The sequence below is a fragment of the Periophthalmus magnuspinnatus genome, chromosome 10 (genome assembly GCF_009829125.3).
Source record: "Periophthalmus magnuspinnatus isolate fPerMag1 chromosome 10, fPerMag1.2.pri, whole genome shotgun sequence".
Lineage (NCBI taxonomy): Eukaryota > Metazoa > Chordata > Actinopteri > Gobiiformes > Gobiidae > Periophthalmus > Periophthalmus magnuspinnatus.
The window spans coordinates 23,724,320-23,736,004 of record NC_047135.1 but is presented as its reverse complement, the minus strand read 5'-3'; the positions used below and the strand labels follow the sequence as shown (position 1 = coordinate 23,736,004).

At 39.5% G+C, this 11,685-nt stretch overlaps 1 long non-coding RNA gene across 1 annotated transcript; it reads right to left on the bottom strand.

Moving 5' to 3' along the window:
* Positions 1-6,856: 6,856 nt before the first annotated feature.
* LOC129456600 (uncharacterized) lies at positions 6,857-8,226 on the bottom strand. Its single transcript, XR_008648861.1, has 3 exons — positions 8,038-8,226; positions 7,014-7,073; positions 6,857-6,935 (listed from the first exon to the last, which is right to left on the bottom strand). It is a non-coding gene; the product is annotated as an uncharacterized LOC129456600 (long non-coding RNA).
* Between the last annotated feature and the right edge of the window lie 3,459 nt (positions 8,227-11,685).

Genomic DNA, 11,685 nt, shown 5'->3' with positions numbered 1-11,685 from the left:
GGAGCACAGAGGCAGGAGCAGGAACGAGCGAGGACAGGAATCTGGAAGGTGACAAAATCCAGTAAGAGCATGCAGACGGGCAAAAAGATACAAAAACTGAACTGGAGCATTCACGTTTACACGCAGATGGTCTGGCTCCGAGTGTAGTCTGCCGAGCCCTCATATGCTCAGCAGCAGGTGACGGTGATTGCGCTGATGCGCTCCAGGTGCGTGCGGGAGGAGTCACGAACTCCGCCCAGCTCCAGGCAGACAGGTAGGGGAGGGGGAGAGAGCACAGGAGGACAGGAACAAACGGGCATCATGACGGTCCCAGAAGCAAAAGTTTCGTAAACTGAGGAAAAGCTACAATCAGACTTATGTTGACTTTGTTCGAGAGAAAGAAATTTTGTTTTGACAGGTGGTGCTCATCTCAGAATGTAGATAATATGGACAAGCTAAAACAATTAATTCTCATGGAAGATTTTAAAAACTGCCGTCCTGGAAAAGTTACTACGCATCTGAATGAAAACAAAGTTTTAGATGTACGTCAGGCTGCCGTGTTGGCGGATGAGTATGTGTTGACGCACAAGGTGGTGTTTGAGCGTCCCTTTGGTTTTGGGAAATGGGAGAGAAGCAGCTACTGTCAGAGAAGCTGTTAAAAATGTGCCTACTCGTATAGATCCTGTAAGCTCTGTGTCCAATAGTGTCGATAAAACGGACATGAGTAAAGTGAATGAAGTAATATGTTTTTATTGTACGAAGAAAGGACACATCGCTTCTAGTTGTCCAGTGTTAAAGAAGAAAATTTCAAAAGCTGTTGCCTTGGTTAAAACGGTCAACCAGGTGAGTCAGTCACATTTAATCAGGAAAACCCTGTGATTATGCTGATTTTAAGCCTTTTGTAATGGACGGGTTTGTGTCTGTGTCTGCCCATGATGAAAAGGTCCCAGTTAAAATATTACGGGACACAGCCTCTCAGTCTTTTATTCTCGAGGGCGTGTTGCCGCTGTCAAGAGACACTGCTGTTGGATCCAATGTCCCTGTGCGTAGTTTTAATATGCAGGACAGCGGGGTGCCCTTGCACAAGATTGTGATCCAGTCAGATTTGTGGTCCGGGGACGCAGTTGTGCAGGTGCGCCCTGGCTTTCAAATAACGGGTGTTTCGGTCATCATGGGGAATGATCTAGCACAGTGGTCCCCAACCACCGGGCCGTGGACCGGTACCGGTCCGTGGATCAATTGGTACCGGGCCACCAGCCATCCAAGAAATAATTAATTATTTCAGTTGTATTTATCTGAGTCTGAACAATTGTTTACTTTGAAAAATGACCGGATTCTCTCGGTTACATTTCCGTCACTTGAGCGCCGACAACTTAACCACTTAGCGTTCCGATGGCCCGCCCGCGTTACACGTTACAACTTTACAGCAATGTACGTGTATTTCTGCGTCACCCACACAAACAATCTACACATCAAATGAAAGCTATGGCATTCATCTTTCTGAATATGTAAACCATTTACACCTCTAATCACCACAGTGCTGACAGGAAAGCCGTTTTTACAGAGAAGTCAGAAATGTGGATTTGGACTTCACTTACCATTGAGCGCTCTGGTTCTGTCAAACATCAACATATTCACACAAAGTTGGTCTCATTCGTTCCGTAAAGGTCCAGAGAATATAATCCAGTCAAGAAATTATGTCCACAAAGGAAGTTAGAGCCTCCATGTCCAATCTGCTGCAGGAAAGTGAAATCTGTTCCGTCACTTCTCTACATTTCTTTTGTCAGTTTTCCGGCATAATAAACTTCTGACAGCGCCAACTTTGTTCCTCAGCGCAAAACAAACTTGTTAGCTTGTGATTGACACCAAAGTTGGCCAATAAGGTGGGGGCTGTGGGTTACTGGAGCCGCGGACAGTGAATGAGAGCTACAGATGTCTGGAAGAGTACGCCCCACTCTCCCCCTTGTAGAATCAAGCTGTTACATTACACACGTTTAGTGATGTTTTCCTCTTAAAGCCCATAAACTGCGGAACACGCTGATGCGTGACATGCAGTGGTTTACTGTAAACAGACGGAGTTTGCTGCGTGCATAAAAAGACGAGACTGGATATAAAGATTTGCGCGTATTGCATAATTTTACGCAGCAGTTTTGCGTTTTTATGTGTGTTCCAAAGTGTATAAATGCTCAACAGACAAACTTACAGTGATTCTGACACCTGTGGGTAAAACTATAGGGTGTTACCTTTACAAAGACCCCAAACTAGTGCAGTTACTACTGAGGATTCAATAGTGGTGATTATTTTAATCTGGAGAGGTCAGAACAAAGGCAATTTCACCAAAATGACCCGGAATGCTAAGGGGTTACAAATTAGCAAAATGAGTAAAAAAAAAAAAAAACCCGGTCCATGGTAAAATTTTCAAGCGTTGGCCGGTCCGCGGTGATAAAAAGGTTGGGGACCACTGATCTAGCAGGTGGCAGAGTGTTGGTGACACCTGAAGTGACGCCTGTCCCAATTGTAAGCTCTCGCTTTGATGAGCTCGCCCAAAAGTATCCAAATGTTTTTTACATCCTGCGCTGTTACTCGTACAGCGGCAGAGGGTGGAAGGGAACATGATAAAGATGAAGTTGATCTTAGGGAGTTTTTTGAGTGGTTCTGAATTAATTAATGATAACGGTAAGGTAAATTGTGACACTGACTTACCTGATTTGAGCAAGCGGACGTTGTCTAAAGAGCAGTTGAGGGCTGATCAAAAGTCTGATGTGTCGTTGGCCCGTTTGTTTGACGATGCTGTAGCCAGTGACAATGTTGAATCCATGTCCACTGGGTATTTTGTGGAGGACGGGTTGTTGATGCGTAAATGGACGCCTTTTCTCCTGTTGAAGAGTGGAGTGTTTTTACGCAAATTGTTATCCCCGCTCCATATTGCCCAGAGATACTGAAAGTGGCTCATGATAATCCACTGTCTGGACATCTTGGTGTGAAGAAAACGTACAACCGCATCCTATGTCATTTTTTTTGGCTGGGGTTAAAAGGTGATGTTAAACGCCACTGTAAATCGTGAAATTGGTGCCAGGTGTCTGGAAAACCAAACCAAGTCCTTTCTCCAGCGCCACTGTATCCCATCCCAGCTGTGGGTGAAGCGTTTGAACACGTGTTGGTTGACTGTGTAGGTCCGCTCACTCGCACCAAATCTGGAAACAAGTTTTTGATAACTGTCATGTGTGCAGCGACCCGCTTTCCAGAAGTTTTTCCAGTACGTAAAATCACTACTCCTGTTGTCGTGAAAGCACTCAGAAAGTTTTTTTCGCTTTTTGGTTTACCTCGAGTGGTTCAGACTGACCAAGGTTCCAACTTTGTCTAAAATCTTTGCGCAGGTCCTTCACCAGCTGAACATAAAGCACTGTCACTCCAGCGCGTACCACTCTGAGGTCGTTTTCACACCTAATAGTCCAGTAGACTCGGTTCGATTCGGGACCAAAATTGAAACATTGTTAACATTTTCAACTGGAGCGGTTTGCTTTCACACTGCTTTTTGTCAAACGAACCAAACCTTTTGAGAAGCTTGTCTAACCCTTCACATGTGGTGGCGCTGTACCAAAAACCATGGAAGGAAACGAGACAAAAAACCATGAAGAAGAAACGCCGCTCGTCTATTGGTCAATACAATGCAACTTCTTTTCCGCAGGGAAATGTAAACAAAATGGCGTGGCGTCAGGTTTTAGTAATGCTCTATTTTTGGCAACGGTACCAGGAAAACACCATTCAACAATGGGCGCAGCATGAGCGTGAGATGAGACAGAAGGCTACGGAAAATTTTCTTTTCCACACGAAACGGATCTGTACGTGGCGCCGAGCAAAGAGAAGGAGCGCATACAACATCATAGCACTGGTGTCCTGCTTTTACAGACGCCGAGCAAGGTATTCACCACATTTGAATACATTTTCTACTATTACTAAATATTATACCACACTATAGGTATACGATCGTTATGAGGGATCATGATCAATGTTTGTAACAAGCATTAACTGTAAACTTCAAAAACAAATTGTTTCCATAAGATAATTAAATCAGTATTCGGTAGCACTTTAAAATACGGTCCGGGACTTACTGGTAATTATGGTGGTACTTACAGTGGTAGTTACTGTGGTAGTTACTATGGTACTTCTGGTGGTACTTTGTCTGGTAATTATACTGATACGTAGCGGTACCTTAGCTGGTACTTATACTGATACTTACTGTATAACTAATAGTGGTATTTTGTGGTACTTACAGTGGTACTTACAGTGGTACTTACAGTGATACTTATAGTGGTACTTACAGTGGTACTTACAGTGGTACTTACAGTGATACTTATAGTGGTACTTAGTGGTACTTACAGTGGTACTTATAGTGGTACTTACAGTGATACTTATAGTGGTACTTAGTGGTACTTATAGTGGTACTTACAGTGGTACCAGAAGTGATACTTAGACTAATAACTACTGGTACTAGTACTGGTACTTACTGCAAAATCATATGAAGTGAATGATATTAAAGAATATGGTGTTATTAGGCATATGAATCATTGATTTCATTATAAGTTCATAGAAAATACACAAGACAAGACATTGTGAAAACACAAACACTTTATTATGACAAATTTCCCATTAATACAACAATCAGACTGAAAAGAAACTTCCAATAATGACAATAACAAATAAATTATACATTTTAAATGAACATGACAGTGATACATACTGTAAACTATCAATACTTTAACTGCTATTTTAAAGCAAGACATTATGGTACTGGCACTAGTAATTACTGGTACTTACTGTAGTTTATACTGGTAATTACTGGTGCTTTCCGTGGTACTTACTGCTGTATGTACTGGTAATTACAATAAGTTACTACTGTATGTACTGGTAAATACCACAGTAGTTACTACTGTATGTACTGGTAATTACCATAGTAGTTACTACTGTATGTACTGGTAATTACCATAGTAGTTACTACTGTATGTACTGGTAAATACCATAGTAATTACCAGTGAGACCGGACTGTATTTTAAAGCGAGACATTATGGTAGTTACCCTATTAATTACTGGTACTTTCCCTAGTACTTACTGCTGTATGTACTGGTAATTTCCATAGTAGTTACCAGTGACAACGGACTGTATTTTAAAGCGAGATATTGTGATAGTTACACTATTAATTACTGGTACTTTCCCTAGTACTTACTGCTGTGTGTACTGGTAATTAAAGTAGTAGTTACCAGGGACAACGGACTATTTTAAAAGCGAGACATTATGGTAGAAACACTATTAATTACTGGTACTTTCCTTGGTACTTACTGCTGTATGTACTGGTAACTACTGGTACTATCTGAGGTACTTACTGCTGTATGTAGTGGTAATTACTGGTACTTTCCATAGTAGTTACTGCTGCATGTACTGGTAAATACTGGTACTTTCACTAGTACTTACTGCTGTATGTGCTGGTAATTGCTGGTACTTTCCCTAGTACTTACTGCTGTATGTACTAGTAATTACCATAGTAGTTACCAGTGACAACGGATTGTATTTTAAAGCGAGACATTATGGTAGTTACACTGTTAATTACTGGTACTTACTGCTGTATGTACTGGTAATTACTGGTACTTTCCATAGTAGTTACTGCAGTATGTACTGGTAATTACTCGTACTTTCCCTAGTACTTACTGCTGTATGTACTGGTAAGTACTGGTACTTTCCCTAGTACTTACTGCTGTATGTACTGGTAATTACTGGTACTTTCCATAGGAGTTACTGATGTATGTACTGGTAAATACTGGTACTTTCCCTAGTACTTACTGCTGTGTGTACTGGTAATTAAAGTAGTAGTTACCAGGGACAACGGACTATTTTAAAAGCGAGACATTATGGTAGTTACACTATTAATTACTGGTACTTTCCCTAGTACTTACTGCTGTATGTACTAGTAATTACCCTAGTAGTTACCAGTGACAACGGACTGTATTTTAAAGCGAGACATTATGATAGTTACACTATTAATTACTGGTGCTTTCCCTAGTACTTACTGCTGTATGTACTAGTAATTACCCTAGTAGTTACCAGTGACAACGGACTGTATTTTAAAGCGAGACATTATGATAGGAACACTATTAATTACTGGTGCTTTCCCTAGTACTTACTGCTGTATGTACTGGTAATTACTGGTACTTTCCCTAGTACTTACTGCTGTATGTACTGGTAATTACCGTAGTAGTTACCAGTGACAACGGACTGTATTTTAAAGCGAGACATTGTGGTAGTTACACTATTATTTACTGGTACTTTCCCTAGTACTTACTGCTGTATGTACTGGTAATTACTGGTACTTTCACTAGTACTTACTGCTGTATGTACTGGTAATTACCGTAGTAGTTACCAGTGACACCCGACTGTATTTTAAAGTGAGACATTATGGTAGTTGCACTGGTAATTACTGGTACCATCTATACTACTTAGTGCTATTTGTACAGGTAATTACTATAGAAGAATTAGCACAGACAAATACTGCTACCACTCCGTAGTAACTTGTACTGCTAATTACTTAGGTAGTCAAGAACAACACAAGGCTGTACCGCTGATATTTACAATGGTTTGTAGTACTACTTAGGAGAGGGGTAACTAATAAAAATAGTAGTCCACATTTTAAAAGACATACATTGTGCCTAGTGACACGGAGAGTACTCACTGTAGCCTTACATAGAAGTTTGCGCTACTTAATGCAGGAGTTACACTCAATATTCCCCTCTGAGCTTTAAATACTGGGCCAAAACTTGTGAGGGTCATGGTTAGATATGGCTGTACACAGTCACACTGAATACATTTTTCTCTGGAGTTAGTCTGCGTTTCTTCATAGCTCCAACTTCTTCCATCTTCAGTCTCTCACCATGGTGTTTACTGACATAATTAAGTGAAGGTCAAATCTGTAAAAAAGGAAGTTAGTATTATGGTCCAATCTGACTCTACACTTAAGAATCAGCATGTGGATAGTGGATACTTACCCATTACTTGCATTTATTCTGTTGTTGATTTTAGTCATGCAAGTGTGAAACTAACGGGACCTGAGGATTAAAGCAAAAGGTAAAATATTGGCACTCATTTCACATAATGGGGGTTTTTCCTGGATTTACCATAACAATTGTACTGCCAGTCACTTTTCAACTTTTCTGGTAATTTTGTCCTACCGTATAACTTCAGCATCTTTAGCAGCATATCAGAACATTGTACACATGTAAACACCTGTAAGATGTACTTACGTTCATTATACAAGTTTTTCTCCTTGTATGGAACACAGGGCTGCAACTAATGAGCATTTTGGTAGTTGACTTATCTAATGACTATTTATATTGTACTCTGACACTTTCTCAATGCATTATATACAAAATAAAAGTAGAAACATGTTCAATGACGGCAAATATTTCCAAATTAAATGTATTATTGGTGAAAATATTTTTGTTTTGTGTTGATTTTTTTTTGTGTTACATTGTGATTCAACAATTCCACTGTCTTTGTAAAAACATTATAAAAAAGAAATGGGTTTTAGGGTGCACATAATGACTATTAAAACATACTATTATTATTATTGTTATTATATTTTTTATTGTCAACTAGTGATGATTAGTTGATTAATTGTTGCAGCCAACATTCATATAGTATGTGACCAGCTCAAAATTTGCTTAAGCTAAATTTAATGAAATATGTGCATTTCTTCACTTTCTTGCAGTATAGATGTTATTGAATGATTTTGATTTGTTTATTATCCTTCTTACTATTCCTCTGCGATCTGAATCTTTTATCAGTTACGTCGATGATCACTTCTACAATGTCAGTTTATTTACAGTACACATCCCTACTGCTGTAATTAAAAAGTGACCCTAAATTTTAGGGTGGCAGGATTAGAATATTGCATAGATTATGTTCTTGTTGTATGATTTCACAAAGGCTGCAAACGCAGCTCCAGACTCCCCAAAGTCAACCTTTAGGACTATAACAGGGCCATAACCCCTCTGCACTATGCCGACGTACCTGATTATCTACGTTCCTCTATCCTGTCCAAACCAATCTTGTCTGTGGTATGCTCTCGGGTAACACCGCACATCCAGACCTCTACTAGTGACTGCAGAGCATCCCAGCTCATCTTCACTGAAGCATACTGGTACCTTTCCTGCGCCAAGAAAAGAAGAAAATCCTGAGATAACAACAACAGATAAGTTAATTTAGTATTTTTCTCCCTGTCATTTAAAACACCAGGAACTGCAGCTTTCAAAGTGAATATGTGCGGGGCAACACGCCTACTGTAACTGCTAGACGCGCGTTTCAATGGTACCTGTAGTACCCACACACATAAACCCACATTGGAGGACCCTCTAAAAGCTGTCACAGTCAGCTCAGGACTCTCTTCTGGCCTTTCCGGAGAGTCTGTTCACTTTACCTGTGCGCAACTCATTCGGTCACGGCCGATCTCCGTGGAAACGCACGGAGCGCAGGGCACATTTGTCGGGTGCATTGAAAAGGGAGAGCCCTTGTCGCGCCGGAAGTTACGTAACTGCCCTTCGACAGTTACGTAACTTCTGGCGCGACAAGGTGCATCTTCCAATGGTGCATCTAAGAGCATTTTTGCGAATTGGGACACGGCCATGGACAGTCACAGTTTCCTCTTGTACTTCTGTGCGCGTAGTTAAATGTCCGATCTGTAGGACATAAGACTAGTAAAAAAAGCGCCTTTCCTTTTCTATGCAACGCTTCCTATGCTGTAGAGAAAACGTATTCTCAAACACTAACAAACACTAACGCCCTAGTACGCATTGGCACTCGTACGGCAACATTAAATTCCAATTTCCCCCGCATTACCTCCTTTGCTATGTTAACGCCATCTTACGCCTAGCCTACACACTTAGATGGATTTCCCTTACCTTTACATTCACACGTTAGCATCTTGCGTTTAGTATATCAACCCCGCATTGGCGGTATTAACCCGTATTAGCCGCCAGATGACCACGCCCTACATCCGCTTGCGCCACACTCTGCTACCGGGCCGCGGGCTGGCTACATATTAATTGTTTACGTAAATAATTGCCACATAATCGTGTGCAAAGGAGTGTTTTGCAGCGATAGGTCATTAAAATATGCAATAGGTTGAATGATTGCAAACAACAAAACCTTTTGCTCCACGGACAGATTTGGTAGCTACAACGCCATCTAGTGTGTCTAGAGGAAAACCTGTCTACTACTACTACTTTCATAGTATAGATTACGGATCCAAATTGTGTATCACATACATTCGACAGATGAAACAATTGATAAATTAAAATAGTATTAGTGGGATTCATTGGTGAAATTCCCATTAATTGGAACGTTATAATATAGCCTACTTGGGCATTATTAACTTCAATTAATAAATAAATAAATGGATACATATATAGAGATAAACTCGTCAAACTACTCTCCATTTATTGGCAGTCTTTGTCAGGAAAGAAGCAATCTACTCTGCATCTGACACTGAACTATTAAAATCATTTTGTGATCCACACCAAGGCCCACACTCCAGCACAGTATTTGGCGAGAATGCACCTAAATGTTGGTTGACACCCGCCATAAAAGGAAACGAAGAAGAAGTGAATTATAGACAAACCCCGTGGAAGGCCACTCTGTGCAATTGAAGTTAACTTAGCCATCCGCGGCCAACTAGAAAAAAACACGGTGAGTTGTCAAGTACATTATGAAAAAATACCTACTATGTTAATTTTCTTCTGTTGATGTGCAGATGGGCCCAAAGAAGACACTGCGAAAAAGGGGCACCCCCTTACATTCATCGGGTTCAATAGCTGGTAAGACGGCCCTCCGTGTGAGTGTGGTAAATTTCCAGTCCGTGCATTCACCAACTGAACTGCAAAAAATGCAACAAGGCTACATCCTGTAAACCTCCATAGTTTTTCATAGAACTTATTGACCTTTGACTTATTTATCCCCAGGAGCAATCGCAACCTTGGAGGCAGAGGTGGCCCTGCTCAGCGATGAGTGTCATTTTTTGGAGAAACTCATTCAGAAGTTGAAAGCTTCAGGTAAATTACACCACATCCATAAGGTGCCAATCAATAACATAACTAATAACTAATACTTTTCCCTAAACAGAACCATTTCCTAGAAGAGAAGAGGCACAAAAAACTGAAAGGAAAAAAGTGAAAAGGAGAAAAAAAAACTAAGAGCGGCTATAAAAAATTTAAAAAAAAGTTCAACCATTGCCACGTTCAGACGTTTACGTTTCTATTTACTTGTAATTTTTGTACATTTATTTGTAAATTAAAGTTTTAATATTTGTATTTTTGTTAATAAATGTTTATTATATTTAAAGTACTTTAAAACTCTTCCTGATTTTTTTCTCAATCTATCATCTACAGTATATACTACATATGTATTATGTAGGCAGACCCCCCAAAATGCAAATGTATATTTGATTTAACATAAATTCTTCTTCTAATGTTTGTCAGCACTCTTCTCTTTCTCCAAAAGCATCAATCCCATCTTGTGGTCCCTCCAGTAGCCAACACTATATTCAAATTATGAAATCCTTAACACATGGGTAAGTACTGGTATATCAGGGAAATGTCACGGTTTTCAAGTCATGCATATAAAATTTTGGTAAATTTATGAAAAAAGTCATAAATGAATGCATGTTTAACTTTGTATACAGTTAACGTATTGAATCATTAAATGCGTATCTATGACCAGTTGTAGGCTACTGATGTGTTTTTCTGTTGGTTAGTTGTCAGATGATGTGTCATTTTATTGTAATTAAAATAGTGCAACTGTTTGACCAAGTAATTGTCTTATTGCAAGTCGTACATTGTATTTTCCTTGAGGACGGGCTGGAGGTACACGCCAATACTGTTGACTGTGTGGAGTCACATGAAATATCCCTAACTCCACATCAGGTTCAATACTAAGTGTAATCTATCAACCACTACCAAAACATTTTATTTCAGTACTTTTATTTTCAACATGTTGATAGAACAAAAAAAACCCACTTTCAACAGAAACTTTGATAGACAAAAAAAAAAATCAGGCTCAGCTTTAACTCCTGACCTTATTTGTAAGGGGTATCAGCTTTCTCTGTACCTTCATTGTTTTAATTTTTTCTCTTAGAGAATCGTGGTCCTCCACAAAATGCTTAAGTGTTCTGCTGTACGCCTGTAATGTACAACCTGTTGTAAAGGCTGGGACTTGAAGTCCCAGCTTTTTGGACACCAAAATTACCTATGAAAAAAAAGCAAAAAAATTAGTGTATTATTAATATTTTGTCATTCAAATAACATACATTTATTTGTAAATTCAGACATTTCCACTTTGAGGAGTATTACTTTGCATAATTGGGGAACAATTTTGGCTGATTGACTCACTCCAGATTAGAACTTTGATAAGACCTTTGAACTAAATTTAAATACAATGATTGTCCAAATTTTAATAATCCATTTGTGGAAAAATTAAAAAAAGCTCACCTCTGCTATTAAGCTTGTAAGCTTAAATGAGGCTAGATCCACACCGTGGTGACGCAGGGCCTCAGATGCAGAACGTACCTTTGCATATGTTCGTAGAATTTTTTGATATCTTTTTACGACATCTTTTGGACAAGTCACTGTAAAAGAATAAATTGTTACACTAGCTGTGTATATGAAT